The 15,335-nt window shown below is 37.9% G+C and overlaps 1 protein-coding gene across 14 annotated transcripts in view; it reads left to right on the forward strand.

Annotated features, from left to right (window-relative positions):
• NPAS3 (neuronal PAS domain protein 3) overlaps window positions 1-15,335 on the forward strand; it is an 871,353-nt gene that overhangs the window by 121,210 nt on the left and 734,808 nt on the right. The gene's annotated exons all lie outside the window — the stretch shown is intronic.

Here is a 15,335-nt window from a genome sequence, read left to right on the forward strand (position 1 = left end):
CTTTTAATCTAATTTAGTGGGGGAGGAAAAAAACCAAAGAAAACAAACCAACAAAACAAATAAAAACAACCAAAACAATTTGCCTCTGAGATCAAGACAGAAAAAAATGTTTATTTTTTTGAAATTGTGGTCTAAAAGTTTTTTTTAACGACTATATTAAAGCTCTTAGGTAAGCTTCTTTTTATTGCAATAAACAAGTACTTGTATGCAAGAAAATCTCGGCAAAATACATTGCACAGGTGCTACGCATCTTAGGGATTTGAAAGGTGTGTTATGTATAAATTAGCTGTCAGTTTTTTTCAATCCTGTAATGGAATGATGAGTTGTAATTTGCATAATCCTTTAAGAAGTCAAATTATACTGTCATGTAGCAGACTTAACATGCTAGCTAAGATTTCAGAGCTTTGCAGCTAATTACTATGTACCTTACAGGACAGTTAAATTGAAGTTGAGTCCTCTGTCTTTGCTGCCATTTGCTTTGTCCATTACTTAACAGAATCTGCACTTTGGGTAACGAGGTGTTGTTACTATCACTGAAGTAAACACTCTGCTCTGGGAGGAAATGGCATTTTAATATATCATAGTTTGACTTGTATTGCTTTTGCTGTGAAGAAAGTTTTTTTCAAAAACAGTAATCCAATTGGAATCTTCCCAAAACAGATGAAATTTATGCTTTCCAGAAAAGTTATGGAATATTGATTGAAGCAACATTAACCTTTAATTAAATTCTCCTATAGAAAATGTAAAGTAATATAAACATAATTCCACTGAAGGCATTATGTTTTCTGGATATACTTTGCAAATATACTTTGTTGTGTTTTTGTCTTCATACTCTTAACTTCTTTTGTAGTAGCGTGACTATTGAACAAGAATACCATTTTTTTCCTTAAAAATCCTTTGTGAATGCAAGCTGGTGAGTCCTACTTTCATTTACTCCTCCAACTGGTTGTAGAGCACTTTCTTTCATGGTTTCCATTTTTTAAAAGATCAGAAATTCTGGTGGCTGTGAAGGCTGCTCTCTGAAATAGACACAAAGCGGATACTGGATAGAGCTGGGACTGTTCCCTACCTAGCATGGTTTAGGTGACTGTATCACTATATCTTTACTATATACAGGTAGTTATCTCTGGCTTTATTTCTTGATATTTCACTGTCTAGATAGTGTTACTATTTTTATCAGAACTGGTATAATTATAATGCAGAATTGTTACTGATTATCATTTTTAAAAATTCTTTGTTATCTGTGAGTCATTTATTATGGCTCTTGGTGGCCAGGTTTCTGTAATTTGTTAGTGATTTTGTGGCTTTGTTGTATACTTTGAAGAATCCTTTTGTTGTATAAGAAGGGGGTCCTTTAAGGACCAAATTAAAGCAGCGTTTGATTACTGAGCATTCAAATAAGTGCATATCAACAATCAACTGTTGTTTATTTATAATTAAGCCAGTTTCACGTGTCTGAAATTACTATTGGCTTAGAGGCTGAGATTTGTCAATTAGGAGCCCGGATGGGGCCACCAGGAATTTGGCGCATAGTAAGGCTTCCCTTCTAGCTGTAGGGATCATCTCAAGGGCTTGCTTTTTAAAGAATCGGTGTTATTTGTAGTCAAGGTAGACACAGTAGGCAGCACAGCTGTGACTGCCAGGGAAAGTCACTAGGGGGATATTCATAACAAGGAAATATTGGCAAATAAATGATGAAGAAGGGGAGGAAATCCCCAAGATGTTAAATTGGAGCACTGTCACTGAGATGATTAATGGTGTTGTGTATTTTAGTGAAAATGCTTATCTGAATTGTCTTGAAACTATAGTGTACATTTAATAGCACCTATAAAAAAGCATGTGGTACACAAGCACACTGAAGAGAAAAGGCCGGGGATTCCAATTTTATCTTTCTATTTTCTCCAATTAAGTTTTTGGCTTCTGTTTATTAGAAAGCTGGTGTTAATATATATTATATAAGGAGTATGTTTATTCTATATATTTATTACTCATCAGCATTTATATAGCTACTTTCCCTAGAAGATTGAAATGTATTGTTAAAAAAAACATGGATAGTATTGTAAAAAACATGGGTAGTTTTTCCACACTCTTGTTGGGTGAATATTGTCAAGAGTAGGGAGATGTAGGCAAACAGTCCGGGTCACAGGGCTGCAGTGGGTAAAGGGCTACACATTTATCAGTGATGGAGTCAGTACAATTTTAAAAACATTTCTACATCAATTTGTGGTGAAGGAGTAGCTGTTTTGGAAGATCCTCTAGCTTTCAGTGTCAAACCATAAATTTCCTGATTCTGTGTTGTGAATTATCACTTGCCTGGAGGGATTGTTATCCATGAAAGCAGGTGCATCTTTGGGCAAGTTACTTAACCTCTTTGGGCCTCAATAATTACTAGTAGATATAGGAATAGATACAGACAAATGACATATCATCCTATCTTCAATGAGCTTATAGTCTATTACAGCAACGTTTTTCTAACTCTTGGTTACTATTCAAACAGTTGGATATGTATCCAGTTTAGTGGATCAAGATCCTAATTTTAAAAATGAAATGGAAGAGAACAGAAAATTTTATTGTATTGCGTTTTAGTAAGAATGTGTCTTATTTTGTGAGGCTCCCTTTTTAGTTTCATATTTGTGTATGTGTACATGTAACTGCACATATGTGTTTACTGGATAGATCATGAGGTAATATGTGTTTCTACTGTGTTTCATATCCAAAAAGAATGGAAGCCACTGTAATAGAGTTGAGTAGGTAAATGTATAAACAGAATAATATACAGGTGTTGTCACTTTGTGTTCAGGGTACACTGGATTATAAAGAAAGAAATGGTCAGTCTTATGAAAAGGGTTCAGGAATGAAGAGGCTACACTGTTTGGTCTCTCATATTCAGGGATGTGCTAGAGCCAACTTGGATGGGTTTGTGAAAGTCAATTGTATGCACCTCTTTCTCACTTTGTTATTTCTGGCCTCACGTTAGTAACTTGAAGTTGCAGAAAGTATTTGCACCATGGAAATTGGAAAATATTGCAATTCTGGTGCTCTGTAAGCCCCAAGTGATTGTTAAACATGTACCAACATGTCATTGCTCATATTTGTTCCAACTATAATTCTATGGTTTTATAATTATTGTGAATTACATATTTAAAAACATTATTTTCTATGTTGCATTTAGATTTTATTGGTAATTATTTAAATGATTAGACAATTGTTTCAATAATGAAAGTTTAAAACAAGCAGGGATATAAAACCTGTGATTATTTTAAAAGGTCTATAATTAGTTCCAAATAATAGTAATAGTTACTCTAACTTCTGTTAAATACTTATTATACTTTCAATTTAAAATTTCAAGTTTAATTGGTGAGATCAGGTTCTTTGGTAAAGGGTAGGTATATAGTGTTTTAAAAAATACACATCATATTGTAAATATTTTACAAATTGTATCATTTTAAGTTAGGCAGTTATCTTGCTAAGTATTACAAATTTTGGGCCTCAGATCCCTCCTTTCCTTTTTAGTCGCCTTTTATAGTTTACAATAATGTCTCTGTGTTTTAGCAAACACATCTGTAAAGTAGTGGATTTCATCGGAAGATGCAAAAGTTCTTTTCAAATTAAAACAGTTGTCGATCTTATAAAAATATTTTCAAACACAAAAGTAAAAGTAGCATAGCCTAAAATAGGAGAAAAGACATCCCCTCCATAATAACCATAACTTTGAACTTTATGTTTATTGTTTTTTTTTTTAAAGACAGGGTCTTGCTCTGTTGCCTAGGCGGTGGTGCAATCATAGCTCACTGCAGCCTCGAACTCCTGGGCTCAAGCTCCCGAGTAGTTAAGACTACAGGTGCATGCCCCCATGTCTGGCTTTTTTGTTTTGTTTTGTTTTGTTTTTAGTAGAGGACAAGGTCTTACTCTGTTACCCAGGCTAGTCTCGAACTCCTGGGCTCAAGCCATCCTCCCACCTCAGCCTCTAAAAGTACTGGATTCCTGGCCTGAACTTGAAAGAAAATATTGGGTAAGTCAGAGGAAATAAAATATTCATAGACATGAAATGGAATAGTAGTAGTAAGTTCAAAGGACACCACCTATATTAAGAAGAATATTAGGTAGTGAGGAAAGATAAGTAGGAAAGAGTCAACTGAGCTAGGTGTTTATAGCTTCAAAACTTAAGTTGCAATTCAGCCATACAGTTGGACACTGCCATAGAGGGATTTGAGGAAGATTGGGGTGTCCTTAAAGTCAAGAACAATCCGTTCACCAGTATTTAGAAAAGATGGAGTGAGTCTGAGATGGCAGCTTCAATGACTGTTTATTGAGCACTTGCTATGCCATTTTAATAGGCATGGCAGTACCTATTTTAAACAACGAGGTTTAATCCAGGATTCCTAGACTCCAAGTGTAACCAAGATTGAGAATCCCTGATTGAGAAGGTGTTTGTAATGGATTTAGACAGTTGTCATTGAAAGCAGAAGAGGCCATTGGCAAAACTGTAAAGTTTGTCTTTGTTTAGCTGTCTTTTCCATCCTTTGGAACCCCATCCTTTTCCAAGCCCCTTTTTCTCCTTTGTGAAATTCATTCCATCTGGATACCTGGTTAGTGTTTCAAAGCTGTGCCTCATTGGCACAGAGTAGTGATTGTCTGTATCCCTCATTGCAGATCAGGTGTTGTTAACTGACGGTGTTACTGTTCTCAGGACGATTTGCCTTTTCATAAGCAACACCAGGTGAACAAATTCAAGAAAATGGGTAGTTTTTTCCAATAGAATAATTTCAGACACTGTGACAGGGCTTGGATAAATTCATCTGAGGCTAGAGGAAAGTTTCTTTCTTCCCTGAAAATACAAATCCAGAATGTGGGTACTCTACTCAGTATATAGTGTTAAGGCTGGCCTTGGCCAAGAAGCATGGATTTGGATTCACACCCAAAAGAGGGAAGGAATTAACAAGTTCCAGGGAAGAGAAGAGGAGAATGAGTGAAGAAGGAGGGAACGTGCCAGTCTTTATCAGCTCTTTTGTACAAGACAGAGTGCTAACCACTTTCACGTGTTATCCCAATTAAGGCGAACAAGACAGGCGCCTTGTCAGGGACTCTGCTGGGGGGATGATGGTCACCTATGCTGAATAAAAGGGAAAGGTCACGGAGGCTCCAGCAGCAGGAGTGAATTCTTTTGCTGGTTGTTTAACCTGATTGACTGATTGCTATTATACAGTCATCTTCCCCTTACCCGCACAATAGAACTTTGCCAGTTGTGTTAGGATCAGTAAATAACAAAGAATTGAGAAAAGAGTTAGAAATATAAAATGACCTTCATAAAGAGCTCTAATGTTAAACATGTTAAACAGACATTGAACTTTGTAGCAAGAACTGCTTCAAGCCTTTCGATATCCAAATGAATTCTAATTTCCACATCATGCCTTTCAGACCTCAGCATGGTTTCTGGTGGTTTCTCCCAGTTAATTTTAGCATCACACCAATGCTTTTGCCTATAAATGACTCAAAGTAGCATATGTTGGTAATGTGGATGGCATGAAAGTGTATTATTTAGGGCTTATTCTAGACTAGCCTGGAAGTGAGCGAATTTATTCATTCATTTAACAAATATATTTTAATCATCACCCACGGGTCAGGTGCTTTTCTACACGAACTGTTCTACAGTAACTGACTTATTCAGAGGTAACTAAGAAAACCTCTGCTCTCTAGAAGCCTAGAAGACTGAGATATCAATAAGTAATTGGCATTCTGCCTGAGCGGTGCCTCAAGAGAAATAAGTGTCAACTATGGAAGCGGCACTACGGAGGGGCCATTTTTAATAGTGCAGGGAGCCCAAGGTCTTCATGGTGGAGGAGGAGCTATCTGAGCTTGGGAGGGAACCTGAGGCAATGGTTTGGGCTAAAAGGCATTTCTGGTGTGGCAAATTGCAAAGGGCACAGGCAGAAGTGGAGGGCTGGGGAACTGTGACAGGAGGTGAGGCTGGAGAGGAAGGGAGAGCAGAGGCCTCAGATCCCAGAGGACTGCCATCCTGAGAGAGCCCTCGCAGGAGTTTTCAGGAGTGTGACAAAGACTGCATCTTCGAGAAGAGTTACCCTGGAGGTGGATTAGGCCTGAGGCTGCTGTGGGAGTGTCCCATAGCTTCCCCTCCTCTTGTTTCACAACTGTTTTAACTTGCTTTTGCAAGAAGGAATGTGAAATTGTGCTGTTTGTTAGTTTAAAGTTGTTTTTTATTGATAAATATCTTGAAGGACTCTCCCAATGTGAAATCCGGTTCAGGATCTGTCTGCAAACTCATTGCTTTTCCTGGCTTGAGGTGCCCACGTCTGCCTTTCTCCTCACAGACCACTTGTAATTCAAGATAAACGAATGCCAGAGAGTAAAAATGGATAGGTGCAGGCAGCATGATTTAGAATGAAAGAATATTAATTGGTTTCACCAGAGTGTATATTTTCATTATGAGAGAAGTGACTACCTGGATTTTTAAAAATAATTGGTTGGTGACACACCTGCAGTGTGCATGTGACCTCTAGAAACTTGAGAACGAAAGTAAAGGTCAAGGTGAGAGTTGTAGTGCCACAATGAGCCTTCTGTAGGCACGCTGTTGAACAGTGGCTTTCAAAAATCGCTAACAGGTGGTTTCAGAAAGTCACTGATACTAATGTGCTTGTGTCCAGACTTTAAAAATACTACAGCAAACTTAAACTATGGTTTTAGTAAATTCTCCTTACCTTATGAACAGCTTCTTCTGTGTATTGAGTTTATAAATGTGTCTTTAGTGAATCTTTGGACTTAATTTATGCATTAGAGTGTAATAATTATGCTTTGTTCTTTGACTATGAGCAAGCTATTTTAAACAATTAAGTCCATGCAGTAAGGTTTAGTCATTGCTAGCGGTGGTTAAATCTCTTGGAAATGGATCTGGCTTTGATCCTAGACCCACAATTATCTGTTATATGTGGGACAGTGACTAAGTTGCTTAACTTTAAGCTTCTGTTTGCTCATCTCTAAAAGTAGGGGCGAAACAATACCTCAGAGTTTGTTTTGAGGATGAATGTGATGATTAGGATGGTGATAATAATTAACATTACTGATCTGTTACCAGATGCCAATGTCAGGCACTGGGCTAATGGCTTAACATACATTAAAAAAAATCCTTACAATAAACTTATGCCTTAGGTATGATTATTACCGCATTTTACAGGTAAGGTAACAGAAGCTTACAGAGCTGACAGAACTAACTCAAGGTTAAGAAGGCAGGATGTGGTGGAATTAAGATTAGTATCACCAAATTATGATCCACTAGCCACATCTACCCCCAGCCCCCCAGTTTTTGTAAAGTTTTATTGGAACAAGGCCATACCCATTCATTTGTGGTGGAATTAGGATTAGTATCACTGTATTAGGGCCCATTAGCCAAATCTACCCCATCCCCCTCCATTTTTGTAAATAAAATTTTATTGGAAAAAATCCGTAACTATTCATTTAGGTATTGTCTGTGACTCCATTCCTACTACAAGAGCATAGTTGATAGTAGTGACAGAGGCCATATGGCCCACAAAGCTGCAAATATTTATAATCTGGCCATTTATAGAAGTTTGCTGACCTCTGCATTAGACCTCAGGCTATCTGACTTCAGAACCTAAGGTCTAAACCATAAAAACACTAATCATGGTGCTTGGCATATAGTAAAGATACACTAAATGAGTACTACCTTGTTGCTCATCTAACTTACTATAGAACTGTTAACCTCGTGGAATTATTATCTGCAAAATGGAAATAATAAGCATTCAACCACCAGCAAGAAAAGTCGTAATGATTATGAAGATGTTGAAGAACTTAAAGTTCCAAAAGGAACACACTCTGAATTGTATGTTATACTTGTTGTTTATTACTATGCTTTATGTAATATAAATGAGAAATTCCATTTTCACATCAAAGTACAGTATTGCATTAAAGGAGATCATTGTGAATTTTAGCGACTATTCAGGATATCTGTTAAAAGAAATTAATTTTATACATGAGAAAATTTTATAATTTTAGGAAATTTAAAAAGTATAATTTTCCTTATGCAAAATACGTATTATCAAAAAACCACTTATGGTATTATGATCTGTATTATTTAAAAGGTATATAAGCAGTATCTTTACAATAAGAAAAATATGCAGCAAGACATCTCTTTTAATGAGAAGATAAACAATTAATATACCTCCCTTAATTGCCCTACCAGCAACAAAGGAACGACATTATGGTTTCCACTTTACCCTACTCATAACTTTTATTTCCATGTGTTTTTCTGTTGATTTAGGGAATTCCCAGTCCTCTGCTCTGTAAATGGCCTTGGATTTGTGTTACCTTGGAGCTCACAGAGCAGGCTTTGGTGGGCCTTCAACTTGTGTTGAGGGAATATTCTTGGAATGTCTTTCACCAGGCCCACTGTCATGTCTCTGAGTTGGTGAATGGTGGGTGGGGAGAGAGAGTAGTCCTAGATTAGTTACCTCCTGACGTTTATCCTCTTCCCTTGCAAAAGCTCTTTTTGAATAGAGGTACAGTACATTTTCATTCTGGAACCCTTAGAAAACACAGGTAAGCATAAAGAAAGAACATCAATGTTTTTGTAATTGTCCTACCCACAGATCACCACTGTTAACACGTTGGTGGCTATCCTTGTAGTCTTCTATACAATGGTGTGTGTTTCTATGAATCACACTTTTTATAGATGTATATCCATGTATATAGGTATTTTCTTGTGAATCCATCCACACCTGACTCGGCTGGGAAATGTCTGGGACGAGGTGTTCTAATTTGTATATGAGCAGATTATTTGGGGGAAGCTGGAAGCTACATTGTCAGTTTCCATAGAGAAACTGTTCCACAGAGATTTCCTTTTTGATGTGACACTTACATTTTTCCTGGTGTAGTTGGTATTGAAATTCAGGATTTTTAGCACTTTCGTTTTCAAAAGAATTTGTTTGAATTTAAATTCAAGCGAGAACTAGTGATATACTCATTAGTGATAGGATTTTCAGCAGAAAAATTTTTCCTTACCACCTTAATATTTATTTTTATCTAGACATACTACACATTTAAATGTGGAAATAGTTTTGCAGTTATAGATTGAAGCTAGTGGTGAGAAAGGTGTGGTGAGAAGGGTGTGGTGGGTTAAAGAAACATATGGCTTTTTTAGGTCAGATACATCCACGTATGAAAAGTTAAGCGATTAGATGGAGTTTTCTGGTTGCTTTCCAAACTCATCCTGTCACATGTTATGTCTGCTGCATTATCCTCTAGGTTGCTTAAAAATAATTTTATTTACTGTGTTTAGCATTGAGACGTTTAGGTCCAGTTCTTAAAGCAGAGAGAGGGCTAGGTCCTTCGAGGATTTTGGTTTAGTGACCAGCACGTAACGGAAGCATTGTTGGGTTATTTTTTCATTGGCAAATTTGAGACGTTGTGATTCGTATATCAATTTGAGAATTCTTTGGAATTGGGTGCTTGGGATTTATGTGGTTAAATAGACTATCACCACATCTTATTTAAATCCTAATTTCCCTGTCCCTCCCTCAACCCAGTTATAAAGGATCTCTGGGCCTTGCTCTTTGCTTGTTCTCATGTGTTACCAATGAGAAGAGGCCTATTTCTCTTACTAGCAATTCTCATTACTTGCATTTCAACCATCATAAGCTTTCATAACAGCATCATTTTCCTGACTATTGCCTGTCAGGGGTGCTTACGGTGAATCACAGCCAACTGCATGCCTTGGCCTTGACACTGGAAGGTATACAGTCTTTTCGATGATTCTTCTCTTTGCTTCCTCTCTTCAACTCCACTTGAAAAACTGTTTTAGGAGTAAAATTGAATGAGCATGGCTTGGTCGGGCACAAAGCCTCCTGTCCTGTGTGCTTGAGGCACCATCTGGATGTCTTGGTGAAGAACGCATTTTAAGTAATTGTAGGGGAGATCCTTGCTCACTTCAAGGGAAGCAGCGTGCTTTTCCAGAGACTCCCTTAACTGCCTGATGGCTCGCAAGCAGAAAATGAGAAGCAGCAGCTCCGCTTCTCATCCCCTGGAGAAATTCATCAGGTGTTCTAAGTCTTGAATTGCTATCAGTGAAAACAATGGTATTCATGGCACCACCCTTTTAAAAGGACAGGTTTGGAGAAACATCCAGCGGAGATGAGGATGGAAGGTCGAGGGCATTCCTGAACTCTTGTAAAATTCATGATCGATACATTCATCTGATAGCAAGATTGTTTACCCTCTTTTCTGAATGCTGCTTGCCCAGAGGTAGTAACAATTTATATGATACTGGTAGTAATAAAGAATGTTGTGTTTTTTATTTTTTAATTTATCATGGTACTTGGGAAATGCCTCAGGGAAGAGAAGACTAGAAAACTAAAATTATGGGCCAGCGGATTTTAAGTAGAGTATGTTTTTACAAGGGTCTGGTGGCAAGTTTGGTTCACTTGTACCACAAATACCTTTATTGGGTCTGTTCAGGAGAAATTTGCAGGACATAAATGTTTGGTGTGGTACAGAGTGTCCTGAGAATGCAAGACTCTGAAATAGAGACAGGAGAATGACTATAGCCACATTTATTCTCCTGCCAAAAGGAAACATTCTTTGATGCCAGGGCCTTTTATTGTGAGGCTAAGTTGATCCTTCTGGGACAACAGAAGCATTAACTCATGACGGTGAAGTTACCTTTCAGGGGCCCCATTCCTACTTCTGTGTTGGCTGGTTTTCTATATGCAGTAATGCATAGACTGCATAGGCTGCAGTAATTGATACGGCTGAAATCCGGAGAAAAGGAAAGAACATGCTCCAAATATGGGGTGCTGTGGTCTTCAAGCATTATTGTAATTGACCCGAGCAACCATGTTTGAAATAGACAATATTATTCTGAGTTTGCACTCAAGACAGTGGAAGCTCAGAGAGGTCAGGCACATTGCTCAGTTCACACAGCTAATGAGGTGCAATCTGGTAACTAACTATTGGAGACCCTCTCCGGTCTGTGTGGCCCAGCAGTTCTTCCCTTTTCAACTGGATGACAGGGTCCCTTGGAGCAGGATGACACTTTACCTTAGAAAAACATCCATCCTCTATTTGAGGATGGTCTGTTGAAATCTATTTCTGCAAAAGAAGAAGACCCTAAGGAACTTGAAGCCATGCCCATAGAAAAATCAAGGTTTGCCATATTTGAACATCAGTCATTTAAAGAACATACATCCAGTGTCCTGTGAGTGTAAAGCTGTGTACTCTCCAGCATGGGACAATTAGGTCTCCCCCTTGGGGATTTCATCTGTCCTTACACTGTGGTTACCGCATAGAAATGGATGAATGTCAACTTTTAATCTTAAACCCTCTTTCCAAACACTGGTTTTCTATTTTCAAACTACTTGACCTTTGCATTGTTTCACCTCACAACAATCTCCACATGTAATGACCAACAAGCTTGTAAGCACTCCCATGAGCATTCCCAATTAATCCTCAAAGCAACCTAGTGAACTGTGTTTTGTCTCTGTTTTACATGGAGAAAAACAAAAACAAGCCCCCGTATTACAGAGGTTAAGTGATTCGAAGTATTTCACACAGCTCAGGTGTAACATGGCTGGCCCGCAGATTAAGACCTCTCTCATCTCCCAGTTTAGGGCCTTCTCCAGGACAGTGCCACCATTCCTCCAAAACAGAACTTGGCGTCTTCCCCAGAAAGATCCTCTCCTACCTTGCACTTCTTTTGCTTTATCTTCATTGATATAGTAATTCAGTCTCATTCTTGACATTATCTTTTATTCTGCCTCTCTCGTCTCAAATATTCTTTTAGTAGCATATTTTCTTTTAAAACTTCCCTTCTTTTCACATCCCCTTAATTCAAGCTATTATTTCAGCCTAGATTGTTGCAGTCTCCTAACTAGTGTTCTTATCTTCTGTCTTACTCAGTTTGGTTCAGATAAATACTTGAGTCCTGCTCTATGCAAAGCACCATGCTAGGGAATGCAAAGATTTTCCTTTCTGGGCTGCTTCATAAATAGTTACCAGATTGAAATACTGTTTCTAACATATTTTCCTGCTCAAAATCACTGACTGCTCCATCTCACGTCAAGCTGTCTGTAATCTTAGCTTAGTGTTTAAAACTTACCAGTGTAGCTCCATTCTGCCTTTCAGCCTCCCTATAACACCAGACATTTCTCAGCATGCGTTCTGTGCTCTGTCCATGAAACATTTCCATTCATTCTTGTTAGGCACAACACATGCACTAAGTCCCTGCGTTCGCTTGCTCCTTTGTAAAGTTTTTCTAACCTTGTTTTATCCACAGTGGCTTCTCTCTTCTCTTAACACATTAATTGAGCACCTTCTATAACCAGGAACTATTGATTGGTATATATCAGTGGACAAAGGCCATAGTCTTTGTTCTCAAAGTTGGATGATTCTCAAAGTTGGATGGCGTTAGAAACAGCCAGTAAACAGCAGATGTTAAAAATGAAGGAAATCATATAGTCTGTTACATGGCAGTCAGTGCAGTGGAACAAAAATACAGAAGGTTAAGAGGGATTTAGGAGTCCTGGGGTAGAAGTGAGTCATTGTGGTTATAATAGATGGTGACCATTAAAAGCAAGATGACATTTGAACAATGACTGTAAGGAAGTGAGGGAGTTAGGCATTCACATAGCCAGGGGAAAATATTCCAGGTAGAATGAACAACCACTACAAAGGCGCTGAAGAGTTCCTAATGTGTTCAAAGCACACCAGGGAGGCCAGTGTGTTGGGGGCTGAATGAGCAAGGAGGACAGTAGCAGGAGACAGGGAGGTAACAGCACACGGGATGCTGGCAGGCCAGGGAAGGGCTTTGGCTTTCGTTCCACTCGAAACAGAGTCTTGGGAGGATTATGAATTGAGGAGAAATGAGACCTAACTGATTTTAGTATCAGTCTAGTTACTGGCTGAGCATATGCTTCAGAGGGCTGAGGGTGGAAGCAGGGGACTTAGCTCAGAGGCTATCAGCATAATCAAGGTGTGATTTGTACCAAGACGAAGTGGATAAAGAAGAGAGAAAAGTCAATATTGAATCCAAGATTAAATACTAATGTATCATTGACTTTGTATTGCATGTGGTGGCACTCAATCACATGTATGCAAGTAAGTACCTTTCCCTCATAAACTTAGAGATGAAGCATGACAAAAACTTATAAAAGTTAAATGGTAAGAGGCTGTGTGTATGTATGGATAATATCTTCTCAATAACATTGCAAGTTCCTTAGAGATATTTATTCGTTTATTCAGTACACAAACTTTTAAAAAGGTACTCGTTAAAGGCCAATGATTGCCTTGCATCTGAGCAGTGCGGAATGCAATAGGAGAATGTCAGTGTGGTGGGTAAGTGTGCAGGCTATGATGGAGACGGATGTATTCAAACCCTAGTTCCATTACTTATTTGCTGGGTGATCTTGAACAAGTTACTTAAGCTCCCTGTTTCCCACCTTTCTCATTTGTGAAATGCCGATGATAGTATCTCATAGGATTTTCTCTTAGGATTTTCCATAGGGATTAAATGGACTAATACATGTAAAATGCTTAGAAAAATGCTTCCCCTGGAAGTGCATACTAAGTACTCAAATACTAACTCAAAAAAGTTAGTGCTGTGGAAAAAATAGCTAAAAGAGGATTTAACATTTAGAGTGACTTTTCACCCCTGTAACTACCCATGTTCAAAACCTGTCAAGTTACCTGGTTAATGAATGTGAATAATAAGGTCTCATAGTAAGCCTTGCTCTCTAGTTGATAGTTTAAAAATGACAGAGAATTGCATTGTGATTAGTCTGATTACCTGCCTCTTTTTGAAGGTGGACATGGAAGCTGGTCAGTAACCCTTCTGGGCACATTTTGATTGACAGACTGGCAAACAGCGTTTAAATCTCTAACACATAAAAAGATCAATGTTTTCTTATTATTTTTTAGCTTAAAATGTTGAATGTGTATTAAAATGAGAAAAATAATTTTCAGGATAGATATGACTCCTAGTACATAAAAGCAAGGAGATCACATCAAGGAGGGAATATTATTTTTTTGACCAAATACAGGAAATTACTATTTTTCTCCTCCATGTTTATATTTTGCTACCTAATATCTCCCTTCTTTTTTTTTTCTTTCATGTAGTTGTTGTTTTTTTCATCCCTCTTATTATCAGCAACTATATGGCCTCCAAATCCAGGAAAGAGCAGTGCATTGCTACTGTGGAACTCATGTGGACATCTTTAGTGTCAGAGGTAGTTTGAAGAGCAGCTTAATTCTGCTTTCATTGTGCCTGGTACTTCTGTGAGGCACTAAGGTTCTGTTTGAGCTCAGTATTACTGATCCCATCCTATATGTCCTAGATGGCAGTGCAGACAGTGGCTGTCAATGAGTAACAGGTAAATATTGAACAGGGAAGCCCTTTTGATTAACTTTGTGGATCATTATTTGAAAGTAGCATACAGTCAGAACAGCACCATCACTCATGATCATAGCACATGGCATAGGGGTCAGAGCACCAAGCTGCTGGTTTGAAAGCTGAGATTGCATTCTTTGTTCTGCACATGGGCCTGTATTCATGTACTGCTGGACTAGTTACAACTATACGGTGAACAAAATGCTGACTGTTTAGCACAATATTAATGCAAAATATTTAAGATGGTAAGGCACAAAGAATGCTTAAGGGACTTTGTGCGATATAGGTATAAATATATTAAAGCGTGTTTATAATTACTTTTTGAAGTGTTTAACACTGGGTGCTTTTACCTTTTTATCCAGGTTCAGAAACCGTTTTCTAATAAGGAACTTAGAGATGTGTGGCAGGGTGAGGATAAATTTTTGGTCTTATTAGTATGTACTGAAAATAAGTAATTTTAGCCTCTATCAGTTTTCCTAGGTTTGTTCTACGCTACCTATGGGTACAACTTACCCCCATGACACATTTACCCAGGAGGTTGGTCCATACCTGATTTGTCAAGTGATTCATTGAACCTCATGATAAGTTAATGGTTTATCATCATTAGGAACAATACTATTATCATCATGATTAATATTTTTGAGGAACCATCAAATAATATGCATGGAACTTGTTAAAAGGCATAAATGAGGTTGCATGGAAAAGAACAGCTTTCTGTTCTCAAATATTTCTAAATAACACTTACATGGTCATAAAAAGGCACAGATAAAACATGATTAGGCTGCTTATGCATTTCTAGGAGAAACTTAATTCAGTAGTCAAGTAGGCAATTCCAAAACGTTTTCATAAGCCAAAGGTTTTAAGTAAATCTTTTAATTGAGACTTTTAATCATACCGAGCTATAGAAATAATATTCAGATAATTA

The sequence above is a fragment of the Pongo pygmaeus genome, chromosome 15, assembly GCF_028885625.2.
Source record: "Pongo pygmaeus isolate AG05252 chromosome 15, NHGRI_mPonPyg2-v2.0_pri, whole genome shotgun sequence".
NCBI lineage: Eukaryota > Metazoa > Chordata > Mammalia > Primates > Hominidae > Pongo > Pongo pygmaeus.